This window comes from Hyperoodon ampullatus (genome assembly GCF_949752795.1).
Source record: "Hyperoodon ampullatus genome assembly, chromosome: 15".
NCBI lineage: Eukaryota > Metazoa > Chordata > Mammalia > Artiodactyla > Ziphiidae > Hyperoodon > Hyperoodon ampullatus.
In genome coordinates, this window is record NC_136928.1 from 10,949,819 (window position 1) to 10,969,776 (window position 19,958).

A 19,958-nucleotide genomic window follows, 5' to 3' on the forward strand; every position below is an offset into this window, starting at 1 on the left:
ATAGAGATAGTTTTACTTTTTCCTTTCCAATTTGGATGCCTTTATTTTTTTCTTATCTAATTGCTTTGGTAAAACTACCAGTATAATGTGGCATAGCAATGTTGAAAGCAAATAACTTTGTTTCATTTTTGATCTTAGGGGAAAAGCTTTCAGTCTTTCACCATTGAGTGTAATGTTGGTTATGGTTTTGCTGTACACATAAGTGTATTGTATCGTGTTGAAGAAGTTCCCATCTATTGCTAACTTTCTGAGTGGTTTTTACGATGAAAGGTTATTGGATTTTGTCAAATGCTTTTTCTGCTTCAAGTGAGATGATTCTGTGGGGTTTTTTCCCCTTTGTTCTGTTAATGTGGTGTATTACATTGATTAATTTTCTTATGTTGAATGGTCCTTGCATTCTTAGAACAAATCCCACTTGGTCACAATGTGTAATCTTTTTAATATGCAGTTGGGTTTGGTTTGCTAGTATTTTGTTGAGGATTTTTGTATCTATATTCTTAAGGGATATTGGTCTCTAGTGTGACCTTTGTACAAGATCGACCACTGAGCTGCTTTGGCCTGTGAATGCTTTTAGAGCTGTAGCCATTCCTGTGCTGTAGTCAATGCAACAGAGGCATTAATGACTGTAAATCATCTAAGCTGAACCACGTTTCCAGTTTTACTCTCCAGCCTCTGCAGGCTGTGCTGATCTAGAAAAGCTTTCTGGCCCTCATGCCATTCATTCAACAAACACGTAGAGGGAGCCATCTAACCCCGTGCTCAGCCCGGGGAAATCACGGTGTAGGAGAGCCAGTTCCTGCCCTTCAGGAGCTGCATCTCCTGACTCACACAGACATGTTGCCAGACAATGACAATTGCAGTCAGTTCAAGCTCCACGTCACCCATGAACTCCCATGCTAAAATCCACGGTCCTGATACTTACCTGCCCTGGGCCCTCTGTCCCTGATCCTTCTGTACCCATCATTCTCAGCGGGTGGTTGCAGGGAAGGGAGGCAAGTGTGGTGCTGGGAAAGCAGGGGCCCCTTCTAGTCCTGCCACTCACCATGTGGGTAACTTGGGTACATTTACTCAACTCTTTGAGCCCCAGTTTTCTCAATTGTATACTGGAAAAAATGATCCTAACATTGCAGGGGACAGTGATGTAGACACGTGAACTTTCTAGTAAAGAACTTTCAAGTTAAAGAGCTCAGATGATGTGAAGTGCATCTGAAACAGTGAAGTGGTTATTGCTTCCTGATGAAACACAACTAGCCCAGACCCTCCTAGAAAGCCCAAGCCATTCAGCCGAAAAACTTTCCCAACCTCCAGACACAGCTTTAGATATGCTAAATATTCATAACCAGATTTCAACACCCCCCCCCAATTATTCCTTATTTGAATCTTTACCTTATCCCTCAACATGTCAGCCTGTATTTGAAACATATAAGGTGTGGTTTAAGCTGGTGTTTCCCTCCCTGTGGTTATTCACCCCTCACCTTTATTTTTCCAGATTTATGTATTCCAAGATGGCATTTTCTTGAAATTGACCTAAAAAGAAAAGCTCAAGTAAATTTATTTTTTTAAAAAAGTCTAATAACAAGTGCCATAAATGGAAAGTAACTGTTACATACGATGCAAACAAAAGCTGAAGTCAGCAGGGGAAGTTAACAGCCCGAGAGAGGGGTGTAAAGACACATTAGCACTGAATGGAGCCTCTCTCCTTGCACAAGGAGCGGAGGAGAACTGAACAGTGATCGGCCTTCTCCCTGTGCCATTCAATGTTGTTTGATGCTGTGTTTGTGCATTGCCTAAAGTAGCATTTGGAAACAAAGGTGGGAAGAACGCTGGGTCAGGTGTCAGAGGATCTGGGTTGGAATTGTTGCTTGGTTCTTCCAGCCCCTGAGGTCTTGATTTCCTCCTTTGATAAATGGAGGTAAGATAGCAGCTTTGTTTGTCTCACTGGGTTGTCTTCAGGGACAAAGGAAATCAGGGACTCAATTTCTAAATTTTTGTTCAGTTGAACTCGAAGGCTAAGCCGGGCATTCTCAGAGGGAGCAGAAACCTCTGGGAAGGGGGCATATCTTGTAGATTTATGGGGACCTATGTTGATTGTCTGTGTTTGGGGTAGGGAGAGGGAACTACTGGCATTTAGTGGATGGGGACTAAGGATGCCAGATGTTCTACAAATGTGGGATGATACCAAACAGCAAGCAATGGACACTCCAACAACCTGCAAGACTCTCAAAGTCCATCGGACCCACATCCAAGGGGGTTACCTGCCCATCATGACCCAATCCCAGAAATGAGCTCTATTATATATACATCCACAAAGCCTTCCTTCCTACTTTCCTTCTTTGTATCTCACTTGTATTTCATTCTCTGCTTTATCTCAGTTCCTAGAACAATGACAGGAATTCAGTATTTGTTAACTAAATGAATAGACAAATGCCTATTTTCCTATTGGGTTGTTCATATTTTCTTATTAAATGGTAGAAGCTATTTGTCTATTAGGGTTATATCATTCAGGGCCAAATCAAGAGACAAACCATACCAGTAATTTAAACAGAGAAAATTAGATATAAAAAAATTTTAACTAATAAAAGGTGGTTAACAACCAAAAGGGGTATAAAAAACCCACAGCCGGCAGACTTCCCTGGTGGTCCAGTGGTTAAGACTCCGCACTTCTACTGCAGGGGGCATGGGTTCGACCCCTGGTGGGGGAACTAAGGTCTCACGTGGTACGGCCAAAAAATAAGAAAAAACAAAGAAAAAGACTGAGGTAGGGATTGGCGAGCTTTTTGTGTAAAGGGCCAGGTGGTGAATAGTTTAGGTTTTGTGGAATAAGAGGCACAATCAAGGATATTATGTAGGTACTTATATGACAACACAGAAAACAAATTTCCACAATCTTTGTATTGATGAAATTAAAACTATAATAATAATTGAGTACAAGCTGTGTAACAAAGTTCTTTAATGAGAAGAATGGGATCCACTGTTTTGGGATAACATTTTGCTCCTTTGGGGTTCCAGTGTGAAAACGGTTCTTTGATGAAGGGCTGTACACGAAACAGGCAGAGGGCTGGATCTGGCCTGCAGGCTGAAGGTTGCCCACCCTTGACGGTTGAGGGAGGGTGAACAGGGGAGAGAAACTTGGAAGAGGGCCTCCCATGACTGAGGTTCAGAACTCTGCAGAGAGAACATAGATCTCTCAGGTCACACAGCCCCCCAGTGACATAGAAATATGTCAGAGGGCATGGGCTGCCGCTAGATCACACACACACAAAGGCAAGGGTTGCTTCGCCAGGAAAACTGGCAAACCTGGGAAAAGGAAGAAAGTCCCTCCAGCTCCCAGTTTATGGTGTCCCTCCAGCGCCCTCTACTGGCAGAGACTAACTAGCCGGCTGGCAAAGGAGACACGTTTACAGGGTCCAGTTTCATAAAAGCGGAGCAAAGAAGCTGCTTGGAGCTAAGGCGCAATCATTTGATCACGGGCACAAGAGATATTAGTAGAGAGTGTTGCAAATATTTCTTCCCAATCTGTTTCTTACCTTTAAAATATTTATTGGAAAGGTAGTAGTCTCATATAGTGCAAAATTCAAAATAGAAATGTACACTTTGAATAGTTAGTCTACCAGCTACCTCCGTCTGCCCACTTCCCCCAGCTCAGTTCTTGCCCCCAGAGCCCAGTTACCAGTGTTTTGTGTATCTTTCTGGAGCTGCTCAATGCATATGCACAATGCATATCTTTTAGTTTCTGTTTTTAAGAAAATGTACCACAAAATCTTCTGTTATATGCAGAGTTTAAGTGTTTTTGCAAATACATGTATTATTTTTTTCTTCTTTTCGCTCCACGGCATGTGGGATCTTCCCGGACCGGGGCACGAACCCACGTCCCCTGCATCGGCAGGCGGACTCTCAACCACTGCGCCACCAGGGAAGCCCTATTTTTCTTCTTCTTTTATGGCCCCTGGCTAACGTGTCTTGTTCAGGAAAGCCGTTCATATTCCAAGATTGAAAACAATTTTCCTCTATTTTCTTCTAATACTTTTCTATTTTGGTTTTAAATTGACATCTTAAAACCAGCTGGGTTTTTATATTTGAACAGAGTCTGAGGTGGGGATCTAATTTTATTTTCTTTGAAGTATGGCTATTGAATTGCTTCAACACCATTTAACTCAGCCTTTCCAATGGATCCGAATCATTTAATATTCTGGTTCCCAAATCTCCAGCGTCAGTAACAGCCACCGAGGATAGCTTCATCCCACAAGTCCCACTCGTGGGTGCTCTCTTTGCCAGGATGCTTCTTCTCTCTACTGGACCTTGTTCCCTCCTTCGTGGGGTCCCAATCAGGGGTGCTCTTCTTTCTGTACTTGGACTTCTCTGTGCTTCCTGGCGCCGCTCTGGCCTTCCTCCTGTTCTCCTTGTGGGACTCTTCATCCTCTTCATCCCTGTGGTGCTTCCTCTTCCACGATACCTGCTCCTCATCGCCATGTCCTCCTCCTCCCTTCTCCCTGGACCTTCCCGTCCAGCCTCCGTCTTGATCTCCTGCCTGATGGACGCCGGTGTGGTCCTCTGAGAAGCAGCTGGCCTCTTCTCTGTGCTGTGCTGTGTGTGGGTCCGTGGTCTTTCCTTGCACAGGTGGGCTTGGAAACCACCGGAAGAAATGGCCGTGTTTTTTCTGACAGTGATTTACAGGTTCCAGTCTTTGCCGGAAGTGATGAATATTGGACAGTGTGGGTAAGCGGCTTTCCACCGTTTTCGTCCTTTTGTAGGAACTGGGGGACTTGTGGGGCCTCCTGAAGGGGAATCTCTGCTCCAGCATTGGAGGTCTGTGTGCAGTGTGGTCCCTTTCTCTGTACACAGAGTCTTCTGTCTCCTTTCTAAAGCAAACCTCTGGTTGTAATCCTCTGGCTCTTTGCTTTCTAATATAATCCTGAAGTTCATGTTGAAAAGAGTCATAAGTCTTAGAATTTTCCATTATATTGACTATGGATGAAACTCTGCCAAGGAAGATGAAGAAAAAACTTTCTGTTAATTGTTTTGCTACAAATGTATGCTTTTTTCTTGAACAGATCAGGTTCTCCAATTTCTAGTGGAGATTATATTATAATCATGTGCTGTAAATACCATGTAGCCATTGGTTTTTGAAAATATGTGGTTTTGAGACAAACAACCCAATCGAAAAATGGGCAGAAAACCTTAATAGACATTTCTCCAAAGAAGACATACAGATGGCCAGTAGGCACATGAAAAGATGCTCAACATCACTAATTATTAGAGAAATGCAAATCAAAACTACAATGAGGTACCACCTCACATGATCAGAAAGGCCATCATCAAAAAATCTACAAACAACAAATGCTGGAGAGGGTGTGAAGAAAAGGGAACCCTCCTACACTGTTAATGGGGGAATGTAAGTTGGTGCAGCCACTATGGAAAACAGTATGGAGGTTCCTCAAAAAACTAAAAATAGAGTTACCATATGATCCAGCAATCCCAGTCCTGGGCAGATATCCAGACAAAACTGTAACTCAAAAAGATACGTGCACCCCTATGTTCATAGCAGCACTATTCACAATAGTCAAAACATGGAAACAAACTAAATGTCCATCGACAGATAAATGGATAAAGAAGATGTGGTACATATATACAATGGAATACTACTCAGCCATAAAAAAGAACAAAATAATGCCATTTGCAGCAACATGGGTGCAACTAGAAATTATTACACTAAGAGAAGTAGGTCAGAAAGAGAAAGACAAATACCATATGATATCACTTATATGTGGAATCTGAAATATGGCACAAATGAACATATCTACAAAACAGAAACAGACTCACAGACATAGAGATCAGACTTGTGGTTGCCAAGGGGGAGGGGGGAAGGAGAGGGATAGACTGGGAATTTGGGATTGGTAGATACACACTATTACATTTAGAATGCATAAACAATAAGGTCCTACTGTATAGCACAGGGAACTATATCCAATCTCTTGGGATAAACCAAGACTATTAAAGAATATTAAAAAAGGAATGTATATATGTATAAAACTGAGTCACTTTGCTGTACAGCAGAGATTGGCACAATACTGTAAATGAACTATACTTCAATAAGAAAATATATGATTTTGACATAGACTGAGAATCATAAAATATAAGGGACTAAGAAAATGAGTCTTAAAACACTGTGTAAATTTGAGGATCTGGAAATTTATCATTAATGTCTAAAATTTATCAGTGGTTATTGCTAGGTTTGGGGATTATAGATGGTTTTAGTCTTTCTACTTAATTGTACTTTGTGGGGTTTTTGCCATAAATAATATAATGTGTAATAAAAATAAGAAAATCAAGTCATTTTAAGAAAACAGAGAGAACATCAGGCAAATAAATTAAACTAAAATTATTTGTAAATTCTACAGAAACAGAACTGGCTAGTCCCTGTGCTTATGTGCCAAGAAAAAAATAATAGGGATCATCATACATTTTCTCTCTCTTTCACACACACACACACACACACACACACACACACACACAATGTGTATGTATGTATATATACACACACACAGGTATACTTTAATCTCATAGCTGGGGTAAAAGAACAGAGGAAGATGCCACTTACTGTGATAAAATCTGGACCTATTATTATTCCTTTTTTTACAGATGAGGAAACCGAATTAGAGTTTAAATAACTTACTTAAGATCACACAGCCAGAAAGTGGAAGAGCCAAGATTTGAACCCAGGCAGAGGGTCCACAGCCTGCTCACTTAACCTGTCCAATATTGGTACCAACCTTCTAGGTGTTATGAGGACTGAAAGAGTGATGGGTACAGAGCAACTGGGCTGTGCCTGTCAGCGATGAATATTCTCATTAGGACGCTGGAATGACAGCCAGCAGCACTTAATGTGTTGCTGGTGGTCTATTCTGAGAACTTTTCTGTTATACTTTAGTGTTTTTATCTCTCCAGTTAATTAAAATAAATACCTGTTTGTGCTAAATGTAAAAAGCCATAGCAGCAATATACACTATAAAATTAAACTCCGCTGACTTCACTCTCCGGAGATTACTGGACATATTACTGTGTTACTGCAGACTAAAACTCAGTTCAACCAGGCCTGAGGTCAGATCGTACGTTCTGGTTCGCAACTTAGCTTTTCTTCCCGAACAATATATTCAGACCCATTTTCTGTTTCAGTGCACAAAGGCTCTACCTTATCTTTAAGAGAGCTGCTTGGTGTGACAGAACAGGTGTGGACCATGATTCACCCCCGCGCCGTGCTGCGAGGCTTGCGGGGATCTTATTTCCCCAACCAGGGATCGATCCTGGGCCCTCTGCTGTGAAAGTGCTGAGTCCTAACCACTGGACCACCAGAGAGAATTCCTCCCCTTTCCCCCCCACTTTTCTCCCCATGATTCTTTAAAAAAACATCAGATCTCTGCAAATTTAGGTGCTCCTAGTTTTAAGCTAGGGCCAACAAAGCAGCAGTGTTTTGCAGACACCCAGAGACCTGGTCGGTAGGGCACAGTAGGGTGCCGGCCCAGAGCGGGGGCTGCCGGGCTAGGGCCATCCTCCTTGGGAAGGATCGGCTCCTGAAACACTACTGGCCAGGAGGGAAACCCCCTCCCCTAAATAGAATCTGAAGTGAGAACGAATTTAACAGCAGAGAGGTTCCGTTTTTTTGTGGAGGGTTCAAATTGATTCTGGATTCTGGCGAAGTGAAATGTAATTTCAGAGAGGCCTCCGGTCACTTCCTCAGCACGGAAGAATGAGGAGGAATGAATATGTGGACAGTGACGATCTGTTAGTTCAGGGTGGTGGCTGAGAGCCCTGGACACCCAGCCTTCGGGAGGAGGGTGGAATGCAAAGTCCCTGGGAGGACTCGCCTCCCAGGCACGGTGCGGTGCGAGGCTGGGTTCCCGCACCCTCCGCTTCCGGTCTGGGTTCCTTTGGACAGGTTACAACTGTGGGCAGATGCGGATCTGGAGCCAGGCTGGCCACTTGTGCTGTTGACTTACATCCCTGCCTTATTCCCTCAGGGTCTCCGTTTCCTGTGTGCAGCGAACCCTGTGATGTGAGAGGCAAATTGGTGTGATGTTGTATGTTCTCGCCTGCTCATGACACATGTTCAGGGAGCACATACCCCGAGCCAGGCGCTCTGCTCGGCCCTGGACAGAGATGTGAACTAAAGAGACATGTTCTCTGCCCTGAGGAAGCTTACAGTGCAGTGTGATGGCCAGAAAATACGGTCCCCCCCACCAAGCCCCCTGTCCAAATATGCAAAACAGCCATGACAAGTGCCGGTAAGGAGAGAGAGGAGAGGTTCAGGCCTGTCCACTGGGAGGTGGATGGGAGGGGACAGTGGCAGGGGGAAGCAGGCCCTGCCTACATGGGGCTCGGATATACGCAGAACATGTAGGCACCGTGAGATCCACCAAGCCCGGCCTATGTCACCTACTACGCACCTCTGGAATCTACCCACTGCCCTCCCTCCAAGCTGCCGCCTCCCCGGTCCAAGCCCCATCTCCTCACCGGCACCACAGATCAGCCTCCATCCCCATTCACCCACCCTTGAGTTCTTCTCCAGGAAGCAGCCAGCGAAACCTTCGAAATCTTTTTAAAGTCAATCTGATTACAGCCAGCCCGTTTTCACAGCCGCAGATACCGAGGCCAGACGCCAGACTCGGTATTCATTGTCCTGCGCTATTTCGTACAGGGACTTGAGCACGGGGGTGGGGCTATCCTGGGACCAATTCCCATGGATGCCGAGGGACGACTGGATGTCTCCTCCAGCCAAGCCCCTCTGTTTCTTATTGCTCTAAATAGTCCTTAGGAAGTCCCCAGGCCATCCGCGTCCGACCTCCACATATTCCTCAGTCTCCAAGTACCAGCCGCAACTGCCACCTCCCTTTTTTTTTTCCAGCCTTTATAGAATCCATGTTCCCTCTGGTCTCTACCCGCAACCCCCATCAACTTCTACCTTTCTTCACAGTCTGCTAGGTTATCACTTTCCAGCCTACTTCTCAGCCTCATCTCTGTCCCTCTGGCTTTGTTTTTAGTTGGAATGCTCTATATAAAGACAAACTTGGCCACACTACAGGGTAGGAAGTAAAATTTGCCCCCCAAAATCCAAAAAACAAAAAAACCCACATCCAGTTGAAACCAAACTCTCTAAGGCATTTCCTTCCGCTCAGAGCTGCCATCCCCCCGCGGAGATTCCAGTCCACTCTCCTCCGAGGGGACTTGCGGGGAGTTTGGGGGGCTCGCACTGCCCGCAGGCTCTGTCTCCCTCAACTCCCATCCCTTCTTCTTTGACTCCGACCAGAACCCCAGGAGACACTCGCCGCCCCCTGCTTCCCTCACACCGCATGGGCAGCGCCATCAGCAGCAGGTCCAGGCTGCTCTGTTTTCAAAATGCATCCAGGCCATTGTGACCGGTGTGAGATGATATCTCATTGTAGTTTTGCAACCTAAGTGTCCATCATTGGATGAATGGATAAAGAAGATGTGGCACATATATACAATGGAATTTTACTCAGCCATAAAAAGAAACGAAATTGAGTTATTTGTAGTGAGGTGGATGGACCTAGAGTCTGTCATACAGAGTGAAGTAAGTCAGAAAGAGAAAGACAAATACCGTATGCTAACACATATATATGGAATCTAAGAAAAAAAAAAAGGTCATGAAGAACCTAGGGGTAAGATGGGAATAAAGACACAGACCTACTTGAGAATGGACTTGAGGATATGGGGAGGGGGAAGGGTAAGCTGTGACAAAGCGAGAGAGAGGCATGGACATATATACACTACCAAACGTAAGGTAGATAGCTAGTGGGAAGCAGCCGCAGAGCACAGGGAGATCAGCTCGGTGCTTTGTGACCACCTGGAGGGGTGGGATAGGGAGGGTGGGAGGGAGGGAGACGCAAGAGGGAGGGGATATGGGAACATATGTATATGTATAACTGATTCACTTTGTTATACAGCAGAAACTAACACACCATTGTAAAGCAATTAGACTCCAATAAAGATGTTAAAAAAAAAAATGCATCCAGGATTGGACCACTTCCACACAAGCTGCTCCTGCCAGGGCCGGGCCACATCTCTGCTGAATCACGGCTGTCAGCTCTTAACTGGCCTTCTAGCGCCTGTTTGCTGAGTCTGTTTCTAAACCAGCAGCCGGAATAAGTCTTTGAATGTAATGTAATCCTGGCTAATATCACTTCTCTGCTCAAAATCCCTCAGGTCTGCTCCTTCACCCAGAAGGAAGCCCAAATCCCCAAGGGTGCCTACATAGCCCAGCCACTATTGGTTGTCTCACTGTCCTGCGGTGTCTGGTTTCTCTCTGATGACACTCCCCTTGCTCCTCCTTTGCAGCCACAGTTCTCCCAAGAGACACGCAGGCATACTCTAGCCTCAGGGCCTTTGTACTTCTCTGAGCCAGCAAAGCTCTTTACCTATGTATCCCACGGGAGGACTCTGCTTTCCCATGCCTTAGTGGGAATGTCACCTTCTCACAGTTTTGACTGCACTTCCCCCAACCCCCCGGGACACCCTAGGCCACTTCCCTGATTTATTTTTCTCCATGGCACTTACCATCACGGAACACAGTGCTTCCAGATATTGTTAAAATGCTCATTCTGATTCAGTGGGTCTGGGGTGAGGCCTGAGACTCTGCATTTCTACTGCAGTCCCAGGTGATGCTGAATGCTGCATCTGACATACAATTTAATTGAAACATTTGGTCTATTTTCCATCTTACCGCCCTCGAATAGAAAACCCTCGCCAAAGGACTTCCCTGGAGGTGAAGTGGTGAAGACTCCGCTCTTCCACTGCAGGGGGCGCTGGGTTCGATCCCTGGTTGGGGAACAAAGATCCCGCAAGCCTTGCGGTACGCCAAAAAATTAAAATTTTTTTTTAAAAATTAAAAAAAAAAAGAAATCCCTCAGCAAGCAGAGATTCCTTATTCACTGCTGTCTCCTCATCATGTCAAGTTGTGCTTGACCTAAAGCAGATGCCTAATAAACACTTGCTGAATGAATACAGGAGTGACAAAGGACCCTGACCTCTCTCCACACTTCACTTCCACGTATCCAGGTCCCCTGGGAAGCCCAGATCCAAGGAGTCCTAACTGCCTCGGCGGTACTTCTCACCCAGCCTCCTCCTGTTTGCACCTCAAGCCACCATCCCTCCCAACTAGTGCACCCAAGGCCACCAAACAAGACAGCAAAAGAGCAACACGTTTGGTTGGTTCACCTCTCACCTGGAGGCACCACCATGCACTAGTTTACTGAGCGAAATTTCCACAAACAGATGGAACCTCACTTCCTCAAGCCTACAAGTCTTTGGGGTTGTGTAAGTAGAAGATCTGTGGGTCCACCGAGAGCAGAGTTTCGCCTGCCAAGAACCTCAGAAGGAAGGAAGGAAAGAAGGAAGGAGCCCTAGCTAGGGGTAGGCTTTACTCAGCTCCAGGAGAAGAATCCCAACTTCTTTGCAGCTCGAACTTCTCTGCCAGGCCCCCTGCGAGCAGGGAAGCTGGGAAGCAGGAAGCCATGCCTCTTTGTCTCAGGCTTTTGAGTTTTAGAACCTCATCATCTCACAGCTCCAGGCTCTCAGGAGAAACAAATCCAATCACAGTTCTTAAGGTGATTTAGGAACACTTAAGCTCATCACCTTGGGACACAGTCTATAACCTAAACCCTATTATTCTATCCTGTTTGAAGAGTTTAGTTTGAAACATTTAAAAAATAAAACATGCCATTCTCAAGTTGTAAAATACAGCACACGTGCAGAAATGTGCACGAAACAAATCTACAGCACGATGATTTATCACAAAGGAAATGTTCACCAAACCACCGTTCAGATTGGTAAATAAAACACTGCCACATCCCAGAAGCCTGGCTCCTTTCCTTCTTTTTTTTTTCCCGGACGCGCAGGCTCAGCAGCCATGGCTCACGGGCCCAGCCGCTCCGCGGCATGTGGGATCTTCCCGGACCGGGGCACGAACCCGTGTCCCCTGCATCGGCAGGCAGATTCTTAACCACTGCGCCACCAGGGAAGCCCTCCTTTCCTTCTTAATCTTAACTTTTTGCACTTGTCCTTCACTAGCATGATTTTTATGGTAATCTCATCCTTCCTCTTTACAGTTTATCACTTAAATATAAACCTCAAAATATGCTAGTTTTGCCTGGTTAATTTTGTTTGAACTTTATATAAATGGAATTATATGCTTCTTTTGTTCTGAATTTCACCACAGTGCATTCATTTTCCTGGCTGTATGGTATTCCAGTCTATGAAAAAAATATATACATACATACGTACATACATGATCACAGATCATTTATCCATTCATGGGCATCGTGAGTGTTTCCAGTCCAGGGCCATTTTAAACAACACTGTCATGAATATTCTTACGTACATCGTACATCTCCTGACATACATAAGCCTGCATTCCTATAGACTGTAGGCCCAGGAGAGGAATGTCCACTTTGCACGTTACACAGCATGGCACATTCAGTTTTATCAGACAGAGTAATACCAAATGTTTTTCAAGAGGCTCTATCAATTTAAATCCTCCCCCAGAAGCTTTTGAGTGCTTCACATTCTTTCTAACACTTGGAATGATCTGACCTTAAATTCTGTATCTAATTACAACAATTAAAATCAATATTTCCATGTTTACAATGATTCTGAGTACCTTTCCTAATATCTGTTGGCCATTTGGATTTTCTCTTTGTGAAGTGCTGGTCGAGGTCTCTGGAATATTCTTCTGTTGCCTTGTTTGCATTTTTCCTTACCTGTATTCTGCAGATGAGCCCTTTGCTGGCTCTATCTGTATGAGATCTCTTACTCTGTGCCTTGCATTTTCGTTCTCTTGGCAGTATCTTTTGATGGACAGACGTTCTTCATTATAATGTTGTCAAACTTAGCAATTAAACTATTAGAGTTAGAACTTTTTTTGTGTCATATTTAAGATGTAATTTCCTAACCCTAGACCAGAGTTTCTCCACTTCAGCACTACTGACATTTTGGGTTAGGTAACTTTTAGTTGTAGAGGTTGTCCTGTGCATTGTAGGATGTATGGCAGCATCCCTAGTCTCTACCGACTAGATGCCAGCAGCAACCATCTACCCCCAGTTTTAACAACCAAAAATGTCTCCAGGGATTGTCCAATGTCCCCTGGGGGGCAATATTGTCCCTGACTGAGAACCATTGCCATAGATCATAAAGATATATTCTCATAGGATGTCTTGTAAAAGCGTCATGGATGTATGGTTCAACTGGAATTGATTTTTGTCCAAGCTGTGAGGTAGGCATCCTACTTCATTTGTCTTCCCATACAGAGACCTTATTTCCTCAACACAGTTTATTGAGAAGTCGTCTTCCTTGCTGCTCTGAAGTGCTGCTTTCATTACATTAAAAAAACAAAATTCAACTGAGTAAATTTGAAGATCGAATTGGCTTTATTTGATAATCTGGCAGCTTCCCTTCTAGCAAATAGAAAGGGGCTCTGAGGAGTTGAACAAAATGGAAGGTTTTCATAGGCAGAGGGAGGGTGGGACAAGGAAGTTAAGAGTGGATCACTTCAGGCAAGGTCACTGTCCCTTAGAGGAAGGCAGGGGGGTTTAGGCAGGTTACCTCACTGGAGCTGACCAGGTAATTCCAGACTGACTGGTTTAAAATTCCACTCCTGGGAGAGGCTGAAACTGTGATCAGATTAGGTATTAAGTCTCTGTGGGGCTTAGCACAGGTGATTCCATCTTCGGCTTGTTTCTTTTAACAATTTTTGACCAAATGTCCATCTGTTCATGGTTCTGCTTCTGGGTTCTGTTGTATCTTTGCACCAATACCACTCTGTCTTAATTACTATAGTTCATAATAAGTCTTAAATAGCTGCCAGAGCAAGTCCTCTCCCTAGCTTTTCCTTATTTGAGTATGTTTTGATTATTCTTGACATTTTGATTTCCTTAAATCTTAAATTTGGCTCATCAATTTCCAAAAAACACTTGCGATTTTGCTTGGGAGTCACTGAACTTTTAGATTAATTTGAGAACTGACATCTGTTTGTGTCTCTATTTATTTGGCTATTCTTTATTATTTACTCTGTATTCCTGTGGACAGACTTTGTTCTCTAAACCTCTCCTGGTCACAGAATCATGAAAGGCCAGAACTTTTTTTTTTTAATTAATTAATCTTATTTTTGGCTGCATTGGGTCTTCATTGCTGCACATGGGCTTTCTCTAGTTGTGGTGAGTGGGGGTTACTCTTCGTTGTGGTACATGGGCTTCTCACTGAAGTGGCTTCTCCTGTTGCGGAGCATGGGCTTTCGGTGTACTGGCTTCAGTAGTTGTGGCTCGTGGGCTCTAGAGCACAGGCTCAGTAGTTGTGGTGCACGGGCTTAGTTGCTTCTTGGCATGTGGGGTCTTCCCGGACCAGGGATCGAACCTGTGTCCCCTGCATTGGCAGGCGGATTCTTAACCACTGCGAAAGGCCAGAACTTTTAAGCCCTGGGCTCAATGCCACCTGTGATACTTGTGAAATCTGTGGGCTTGTGTACTAATTTATGTCAGGCTTCATTTCAAGTAGCTTTGAGGCAGTTCACAAAGATAAGAACTTTATTTGAAGAATGTTTGTAATGGGAGAAATGGGAGAAAGGAAGTTAAGGTGGGTCGGATTCTGACACCAATTCCACCAAGCAATTCACTCCATTTTGACCTTATCTTCTGGGAGATAGCATCAGATCCCACAGGCTAAAGGCTCAGTCCAGAAGACTCCCTGGTGACCTCTGCCCCCTTCAGATGCCAATCACAAGTTCAAGTTGTCACCTATGCAGTTACAGATCATATGATTCAACAACTGCCTCCTGGGGTTTTGTTAATTTGCTAGAGCAGCTCAAAGAATTCAGAGAAATATTCTACCTACTAGATTGCCAGTTTATAATAAAAACACATAACACAGGAACAGCCAGTTAGAAAAGATGGATACCCCATGTCCTTCAATGCAGTCGAAAATGCACACAAGCGGATCTCAGTCCATTTCTTAACTTCAAAACTCCACTTAATGTTACGGTATACAAAGCAAAGAGCATGTCAAATACTACGCTGAAAAAAACAGATTAACATCTGAGTCCTCAGACCCCGCCCCTCTCTAAGTCCTCCCTTCTTTCATGCATCCTTAGTTCACCTCATGCTCGGTCTAAATCTCACCTCATTTTTTTTTTTTTAATTTTTGGCCTCACCGAGTGGCCTGCGGCATCTTAGTTCCCCCACCAGGGATGGAACCCATGCCTCCTGCAGTGGATGCACGAAGTCTTAACCACTGGACCTCCAGGGAAGTCCCCTCACCTCCTTTCTTATGTGAATACTATACCGAAAACATTAGCCTCTTTCGCAGACATCTTTGTTCGCTTCTTGATTGACCAGTGACTTTTCGCGTCCTTTCTTGCGCGCGTCTCCCCTGGGTTGAAGCGCCAGTTAATTTGCATGTCCGGCGCACTATCCGCCCCTGGGGGGCGTGGCCACCACAGCTATCGCCTCAGCGATCGCCGCCTTCTTAGGGGAAAGTCGTTTGAGACGCTCTGGGGCGATCCTAGTGCGGGGTGAGACACAAGTTTTGTCCAGAACTGAAGGGAATCTGGGGTTGGGTGGCGGTACGAGTAGGAAGCGAAGCTGCTTCGTGCAGAGCTGTCAGCACTCACCAGAAGACAGTGTGCGCACCGATGTCGCTGACATGAGTTAGTGATGGAGGACCAGGTGGCCTCGCGGCGCCCTGGGTACGCGAGCGAAGGCAGCAGCGCGACGAAACCAAGGCTGCGGGGCTGCACCGAAGGGCGCCGCTTGGGGTCGTTTCCCGCTCCGCCCTGGCCAGAGACCTTGGGCGGGGAGTGAAATGGAGGGGAGACCTGGGAGGGTGAGAGAAGCCAGGCTTGGGGAGGAGCTCACAGTCGCTAGGTTCAGGCTGCTCCAGACGCGGAAATGAGGTCCCCTTGTGGCGGAGCCTGCTGCTTGGAGGGGAACCTTCTAGCCCATCCAGTCCAACGCCCTTCTTTTCTGCCTAGAAACCGCCCGTTACTCCCTTTCCTGTTAGACCAAGGTTACACCTCACTTTCCAAGTCCCTCCAGGACTCTGCCCACCGTCCTCTGCATATTGTCTCATACACCGTGGGGCCAGCGACTCCTTCCTTCCTTTCAAAGTCTGTGGCAAACCCAGTTCCTCACCCTTGGCCCCTTGGGGTAGGCAGCACCTATCTGCCAGGTACCCCAACCCAGCACAGCTCCTCCTGGACTCCAGCTCCCTAAATGGGGGGCGAGAATTGGGGGGAGGTGTTTCAAACCTCAGACCTGGAAGGAGATGGGCCTGGGCTCCAGAGTAACCCTGGACACGTTAATCTCTCTGAGCCTCAGCTTTCTTCCGTTTCTTCCATGTAACATGGTGGGGGTAATGGCAGTTCCCTCTGTGGTGGCCGTGAGCATGAGGTATACAAGGATGTTCAATTTCTGCCAGGACCCAGGGCCCAGTTGGTGTCCACTGCTATTAGGGACTCTGGTCTTCAGGCAATCTGTGAAGCATTTCTTTGATTTGGACATCCATCCTGCCTGGGAGGATTGTCCTTTTCTTTGGCTTGTTTCTTTCTTTCTTTTTAAAAAAAATTTAATTAATTATTTATTTATTTATTTATTTTTGGCTGCGTTGGGTCTTCGTTGCTGCATGCGGCCTTTCTCTAGTTGCGGCGAGTGGGTGCTACTCTTCCTTGCAGTGCGCAGGCTTCTCTTGTTGCAGAGCACGGGCTCTAGGCACGAAGATTCAGTAGTTGTGGCATGGGGGCTCAGTAGCTGTGGCTCATGAGCTCTAGAGCGCAGGCTCAGTAGTTGTGGCGTACAGGCTTAGTTGCTCCACGGCATGTGGGATCTTCCCGGACCAGGGATCAAACCCGTGTCCCCTGCATTGGCAGGTGGATTCTTAACCACTGCGTCACCAGGGAAGCCCTTTGGCTTGTTTCTTGTCCTCAGAGATCCATACTTTACGTTCCCAGAGGAGCCAGCTAAGTCACTGAGTGCCCCTGCATCCATCGCTGGTGGGGGGGGCGCACTGGAATGGGGTGGCGGGCGGTGATAGTGGCAGGGAATAGCCTAGACTGCACTCCCCCCCACCCCCAATGGCTAGTGCTGTGGCCTGAGGCATGCACCTGGTAGCTTGGCCTCTGCTGCCTCATCCTTCCAGTGCTTTCACAGGCTCCCTCTGGCATTCTAGATTTGAGGACTGCTTGCAAAGCACTAAAGCTGTATACCCCAGCCTGAGGACGGCCACCCTTCCAGCCTGCAGAGGTCGGTTCTTTTTATTATTGAGTATTTATGCTGTGCCAGGAACTTCACATATATTTCCTCATTTAATCCTCAAAAGAGCCCTCCATGGGTAATTGTTTTATCTCTGCAACACAGGTGAAAAAACTGAGACTCAGATTAAGAAACTGACCTAAAGTCATGCAGTATATAGTTTTTGCTGCATTATAAACCGCCACAAAACTTATGACTTAAAACAGCAAACATTTATTTCTCACAATTTTGTGAGTTGGTTGGGCTGGCTCAGTGTGGGCTGGGTGGCCAAGGTGCCTTGTATCTGGGGAGGAGGAAGAGAGTTCAATGGCAGCTGGGTGGTGCAAACATAGCCACAAGTCTCTCATTATTCAGTAGGGCTTGTATGAGGTGGCTGAGTTCCGAAAGCAGCATGAGGGCAAGCACAGGCACTTTCCAAATCCAGCTCGCATCTTATTTGCTGTTCTCCCATTGGCCAAAGCAGGTCACATAGCCAAGCCCAGCCTTATCGGATGGGAAACAAGGGGTGGCTACAGGGAGGGGAAATTATCACTGTCATTTTCCCCGACAAAGAATCTACCACGCACAGCTTGTAAGTGCCCAACTGAAATTCAAAGCCAAAGTTGTCAGAGTTGAAAGTTCAACTGTCTTGGAGTCTGAGAATTCAGAACACTCCATGCGTTGCCCAAAGTCAACAGTCAACTGTTTTGCAAATGTGTATACATATTGTTGTCATTAATAAACAAATATAGAGTTTTAAATGTTTGTGCTGCTTCATTGATTCTTCTTCTTTAGAGACTCCCAGTATATTTGGATCTCCTTTGCTCATCTTTTATCTTTATCGCCTTCTTGCAAGGTGTAAATTTACTTTTGTTGGATTATCTTCATTACTCTCTTTCTTACCGTTTATTTCCCTGTTCTTTCTATGGTGTTTATACTCTCTTGTATTCCTTTTATTTCTGAAATGACTTTTTTTTCTTTTACTAATTTTTTCCCATGTCTGTCAAGGTCATTTTTTAGTAACCATGTCTGGCTCAAATTTGATGCTCAATGAATATTTTTGACTAAAAAATACAATTACTTTTTCTTTACTGCATTATATTGTATTTTTCTTGGAATTAATTGTTGTCTTTTTCAGTTGCATAGTTGTCTGGCCATTTTATTTCAGAGTTCTTTTTCCACTTTATGTGCTTTTCTTAAAGCTTTAATTGCTTTCTTGATCACTTGCAGCCTTGTTTGAAGGGTCAGATTAGAGTTTTCATCTGCTTTGGGTCTGCATTTTTCTGGTGTCTTGTCAAAGTATTTTAGTCCAATTTTCTTTTGTAACACTTTGTGTGGCTAGATCATATTCTCCTCCTCCTTTCCAAAGTTTAAGTGAAATGTGGTGACCTGGACTACTGTGAACACATTTTTGTGGAGAGAGAATGGCCTAGGGTACCTTTCCCAGCATCACAGCTTGAGGGCTCCCTCTTGTTACAGTGAAGGGCTCAAAATATGGCTACTTCTCTGCTTTTCAGAGCTAAGCTTGGTTCAGAAAATTTTTCTGCTCTATTTCCTACAGGCCTATGGGTCTTGCTTGGCAAGGTGGCATTCTCACCTCAGATGTATTTTGCTGTTGCAGAATTTTCTGGGTTCTTCATCGGGGACCTTCCCCTTCTCCCTACTACTGGTACCTTCTCTTTCCCTTACCTCTGGTGTTACTTCCCTGATCTATTAGGTTTCTTAGCCTAGCAGTTTTCTTTTCAGGTAAGGCTTTGTCTTTCTGGAAGGAAATATTTGCTGGATATTTTTGAAATCCTCAGTGCTAGATGACCATGATACATTTGGTCTCTCAGTACTCCTGTTGCTGGTTTTGCGCTCACCAACTCAGAGCCTCTGATGACTTCTCCCAGTTTTCAGCTTCTCTCAGACCTATTAGTCCTGTTTGGTACAAATAAAACCAAAATAATACCAGAGATAAATGATGGTTTGGGTCAGGGTAGTGGCAATGAAGATGGGGAGAATTGGACAATAGGAGAGATAATTTGGTGATATAACCAGGAGGGATCACTGATGGCTCTGATGTAGGAGAGAGTCAAGTGAGCTTTCAGTGATTTTTGGCTTGAACAATCAAGATGGTGCTGTTATTTGCAGAGATGAGGAAGACTGAGGGAAGAATGACTGGTGATGAGGGATGTAAGTGCCCTTTTGGTGTTCTAGGTGGAAATAACAACAAATGTAGTTGGTTATGAGTCTAGGACTCAGGGGGAAAATCTAGGCTAGAAATAGAAATTTAGAGGTCATCAACTGTCTTAGTTTGGGCTGCTGTAACACGTTGCTGTAGACTGGGTGGCTCAGCTACCTCTCTGACCTTTTCTTATAAGGGCACTAAGCCCATTCGTGAGGGCTCCAGCCTCATGACCTAATTACCTCCCAAATGTAGGGAGGTACCTGCTCCATATACCATTACATTGGGGATTAGATGTCAACATATGAATTTGGGGGATGACACAAACATTCAGTCCACAAATCAACATACAGGTAAATTTAAAGCCATGAGCCTGGATGAGATCACTTAGGATGTGCGATTAGAAAGAGTGGTGGTCTGGGATTGACTCCTGATGTAATATACATGATGCATTTAGAGGTGGGTGGAAGAGGAACCAGTAAATGAGCCCATAAGGAGCAGCAGCT